This window comes from Podarcis bocagei, assembly GCF_964188305.1.
Source record: "Podarcis bocagei genome assembly, chromosome: 3".
In the NCBI taxonomy this organism is placed as follows: Eukaryota; Metazoa; Chordata; class Lepidosauria; order Squamata; family Lacertidae; genus Podarcis; species Podarcis bocagei.
This window is the reverse complement of record NC_138127.1, coordinates 81,776,655-81,782,100: the sequence shown is the minus strand read 5'-3', so window position 1 is coordinate 81,782,100 and position 5,446 is coordinate 81,776,655. Positions and strand designations below refer to the sequence as shown.

Here is a 5,446-nt window from a genome sequence, read left to right as displayed (position 1 = left end):
GGAGCCGGTTGAAGTTAAATCCTTCGAAGACAGAGGTCCTCTGGCTGGGACGGGACGATATGGGATTGAGGGGGCAACTCCCATCTCTTGCGGGGGTGCAATTAGTGCCAGCACCGTCCGTTAAGAGTTTGGGTGTAATCTTCGATACCTCCCTCTCCATGGAGGCGCAGATTGCAGCTATAACAAAGGCGGCATTTTTTCATCTCCGCCAAGCTAAGCAGTTGGCTCCTTACCTCTCTCGCCCTGACCTAGCCACTGTGATCCATGCGACGGTCACCTCCAGACTGGATTATTGTAACTCGCTCTACGTGGGGCTGCCCTTGAGACTGACCCAGAAACTCCAGCGGGTGCAGAATGCCGCAGCGAGACTCCTTACGGGGTCTTCGCTGCGGGATCACATTCATCCGGTGCTATAGCAGCTGCACTGGCTCCCGGTGGAGTACAGGATCAGGTTTAAGGTGCTGGTTTTAACCTTCAAAGCCCTACACGGCCTAGGACCCTCGTATCTACGGTACCGCCTCTCCTGGTATGCCCCACAGAGGAACTTACGGTCCTCAAATAAAAACATCTTGAAGGTCCCAGGCCACAGAGAGGTTAGGCTGGCCTCAACTAGAGCCAGGGCTTTTTCGGCTGCGGCTCCAACCTGGTGGAACGCTCTGTCACAAGAGACAAGGGCCCTGCAGGACTTGACATCTTTCCGCAGGGCCTGCAAGACAGAGCTGTTCCACCAGGCCTTTGGTTAGGGCACAGCCTGACTCCCTCCTTTGGCAATCTTTAAAATACTTTAGTTTATGGTTGCCATCAATTTTGATTTTAATTAATTCTTATGATGTTTTTATAATGTTGCACTATTTTAGTGTTGTTAGCCGCCCTAAGCCCGGCTTCGGCTGGGGAGGGCGGGATATAAATAAAATTTATTATTATTATTAATATTATACACATTGCCCAGGCTTGCGCTTCGGGGAGATCACTTTGGTGTTGCGGTTTGACCTCAGCCCCAGAGGCGCACTCCACGGTCTCTCGAGACCATAGGCGCCAACTCCATGGGGCCTGAGGGGGCCCGAGCCCCCTCAAAAATTCGTTTGGGGGGGCTCCGCCCCCCAATAATATCGGGCGCCCCTCTAGCAGAGCGCCACCGCCGCCCCTCCCCCAGCCCAAAATGCACAGGGTCGGGCTGCATGTCTCCTGCCCTCCCTCCCGAGCAAAAGCTCCACCCAATTTCCTTCGGAGCTGATTAATAGGCGCAGCACGCTCTCCCCTATTCGCTCACAAGGAGGCGGCGCCACTTTATCTGCATATTCATGAGCTTATTTATTATTCATGAGCTTTCGCGGGCTCCCCCAATATTTTTTATAAGTCGGCGCCCCTGCTCGAGACAGTCGGATGCCAACAAAGACCACTTTAAAGATCATGCTAATTCTGATTTAAAAAGCAGTTTGGTATTGGGTGTGAGAGCTCTTTGAGGAAAGACATAGCTTATAGTATGTGGTGGCAGCTGTTTCCTTCTGGATCATGGCCTAACTCGCTTGTGGTGACATGACTTTTTGTAGGGAACAGCCTAGCTCTTTGGGGCACCTCACCCCAAACATTTTTTTCACAGCTACACAGGGTTGGTATACAGTTGTGAAATTACTCTTCAAACTTTAAAGATCTCTTAAAATCTCAGTTAATGCCCGTCATATGAAACATGCAAATTGATAATAAACTAACTAATCTGATACAGTTTTACTGCATTTGTAAATTCTAGAACATTTTGGTGTTTTTTTATTAAAAGTTGAATACGTAACGAGGTCCCTCACTACAAAAGAACAGAAAAGACTTTTATTCTCATTTCCCAAAAGTCCTTAATGTGACATCTGTCCCTGTACTGTCACCTGTTTTAAAGCTAACAAACGCATGCCATATAATACAAGATTTATAAAATTAAAAACCCACCTCTTTTAAGTAATATTCTTTAAATCTTACTTTCTGACAGTCCTACTATTTGCTCAGTAACTGTAATAGGCGTATTTTTCAGAAAATACTGAATAAAAACTGACAAGCTATCAGGGGAATCTGAATGCATAATTGATAGGGGCATAAATTAATATGATTAGGCCTTTATTGGGTGCCACTGCTGCCAAACCTACAAAAGGGGCATGGAATAAAACATGGCTATGTTCTCAGTGCTGATAGGCATCAATATGTAATGCATATTATCTCTAGCCTTCTCATGTAGTCTGCTTATGACAGCACTCAACCTAATTGAAATTTTTATCTTTCTGTTGCATACAGACAGTTCTGACTAGCTTCTTGCATGGTAGCAGAGAGAAAATCCAAATGACCCAAATGAAGGTTTCTCTGTGGAGGTTTGCATCCTTTCTGCAAATTACTTTGAAAAAATGCTATTCAGTTTTCCATGTGTTTTTTATTTTAAAGAAGGTATCTACACAAAGCTGCATTTCAGAACATTTGGTTTGCCTTATCCTGTTAAAAGTGAGCTCAACAATACTTTCCCCATGGAAGACAGGCCCAAGGAAGAAATAAGATTTATCCATAAAGCTGTGTATATCCTATATTCCTGATTATAGTCTTGTAACCTTAACTCCAGTTGTATTGTCTTTGTGCTTAGGCAGTGCTGTTATGGTGGACGGGATGGGGGACAAATTTGACTCAGTTTGCATTTAAAGGTGAACTTATCTAATTTACATTTTCCAAAACATGTAAAATGAAATACAGGAATATTTTGACATTTGCCCCTATCTGAATTTTGCAATGCAATTCTGCAGCCCTGTGTACATTGATGTGTACACAAACATGGGTAAAGTGTGCATATAAATGCATATATTAGGGAAAATAACATAGAAAATACATCATATATGGGGAAATTGCTTTGTAAAAATGTGGGGTGGGGGTGGGAATCACACTAAAATGCTGATAAATTATCATGAGGACCTAAAAATATTTTAGCAAACTGATGCGGAAATGTGAAGAACTGATCTTAATATTGGAAAAGTGTGAAACTGAAAAACGAGAAATTTAATAAATAAGTAAATAGCTTTAGTTAAAGAGATAGCACCATTGTTACAATTAATTAGTTCACTCTGGAAACTCTCACTATAAAACTGGCTGAGGTTTTAGATACCTATGATTAGAAATGAAAAATACATATTAAAGTATAAAAATACACAATATAAAGAGCTTACACTGGGATTGTTTGCACCAGCCTAAATAATCTTTTATCAGTTTCTATACAAGTCTAAACTCAGCAGCTGACAGCACGAGCGAATAATTAGTATGTTCCATCTAAAATTAATTCTGAAGTAGACCTCCCTATTACATGGAAGATAAATCCTTTACTGCCTCGCTTACCGTTTCTAAATGCTAACATTTGTTTTTTAAAGTCTAGTTATCTCTTTTGCTGAAGAAACATAAAATCATTTTTACAAACCCTTCAAAATGCTTACCTCGTCTAACAAGAACGGGGAGCCTCAGGCAAGCGGGGAGGGGGGGAAGGGCAAATGCGACCCTCCAAGCCTGGCTGTTTGGCCCTCGGGACTCTACCCCAGGTTGCATCGCCCTTGCCACCACACCTACTACTGACCCTGCTTCACACCCTCAATGACTGCCTTTGCCTGACTGACTTCTTTTCCTGAATGACTTCTTTGAACTTCTTTGCCTGACTGACTTATTTGAACTCTGACAAGGCCTCTTGCTTCTCTGGGTGGAAGACAGAGAGGATTAACTAGCTGACTATACAAAGGTAAAATGTACAGTAGTTGTTCCACCCACTTTCACCTCTGGCCCCTCCCACCACTGGCATGTGGCCCCTGGAAGGTTGCCCAGAAGGGGAGGTGGTTCTTGAGCTGAAAAGGGCTCCTGACCCCTGCTTTGGAATAAAACACATTTATGCATTTGTTGTGCTTGCAGGTTATTTCCTTTCTGCTAATTTACCACTTCCCAAAATTCTAAGGAGCAATCCCATAATAACAAACTATAGGTCATCCATAAATATTATAAGTCCGCCTTTGTTTTCAAAATTGCTCAGAGAACAGGGGTATCTGCACCTGTAATTTTCCAGCAATTTGTATAGCTCATAATATATAAAATACTTGCATTTTACACCTGCCCTTGGCAGTTATAAATTTAAAATATACGATAAAACACAATGGGCTTTCTTTTGTGTCATAACCAAAAAGGTCAGGGCATTTTATTGTGTCTTAAACAACACGAGTGTTGATATTTTGGAGCAAGACCATGAAAACTAATGGTTCATAGAGCTTTCACTGTAACCCCTTGAAGAACTTTAAAGTTCTTTAGAGCTTTGGTGGTAAAAATATTTTTTAAAATTCAATTAAAAGCCCATGACAACCAAAATCAGTTGCCTGAGGTGGCTGCATCACTCTGCCTAATGGTAGGTCAGCCCAGTTACTGAAGATCCATCATATATACATATACAAGGTTGTATCTAATGTAGGTAAGTTAAAGTCACTTAGCAGAATACTTGTTCTGCGGGCAAAATGATTTGCACCAGTGGAACATTGTTGTGTTACAAGCAGTTTGCTTATAATTTCATTGCACAACAGATTGCTTAGTCTGTTTCGCATTGCATTTCCATTAGTGCAACTGCTGCATTGGATCTCCTGTTGCACAACATTAAGACTCACCCATCTGCTAGTGCAAGAGTCCTTGAACTAGTAGACAAGAGAACACTGGATACAGCCCATAGTTTTTAAGGACAGTAAAGCCACAGATAGGGGGAAGTACCTGTGAGATAAAGACACATAGACAAATCTATGGACCTCACCCAGAGCTCAAGAAGACTGCCCTTTCTGCCTTGTGCCACATAATACACCCAAAGTTATCCACCTTTGGTTAATAAACTTAAATGAGTCAAAATCTGCAACTTAAGTGCATGTCATGAAATTTTGTTCGAAAATCTCATTCTCAGTGTTAATATTTTCTCTCCATAGGGCCTGCTGGGAAATTTCAACATTGTGACAAATCCATAATATCAAAGAGAAAGATTTTACATGTTAGTAAAATACTCTGCAAGAAGCCATCCTTTTGCAAAGACCATTTATCATTTATGGAAAGTTGCTGAGTAAATCCTTTTGACTTTGCACCATCACATTCATCCTTGTTCCAACTAATGTAATTCAAACATAGTATTGATATTTCTCCCCAGCTTTTTAGACTGTGGGGGAAGGGTCCATCTAAAGCTGGTGTCACACTGTGTTTGATGCAAGTAAGTTTCATATTTGTCTCTTTATAGAAGTATGCAGAAGATGTACTTAGCCATATTGATCTTTGAGGAAATGTGGACAAGGTAGATAATGTGAAACTTTTATTGCCATTACTGACTGTTGCACAGGCTCTGGAAATTTTTCCACTTATTTAACTAGATTTGTTGCAGTACTTTTTTGCTGTGATACTAAAAAAAAAAAAAAAGGAGCGAAGTTTCTGC

General features: G+C 41.5%; 1 long non-coding RNA gene across 1 annotated transcript; it reads left to right on the top strand.

The window, feature by feature from the left end:
• The first annotated feature begins 1,375 nt into the window (after positions 1-1,375).
• Positions 1,376-5,041, top strand: LOC308583504. Its single transcript, XR_014006265.1, has 2 exons — positions 1,376-2,348; positions 4,953-5,041. It is a non-coding gene; the product is annotated as an uncharacterized lncRNA (long non-coding RNA).
• The last annotated feature ends 405 nt before the right edge of the window (positions 5,042-5,446 follow it).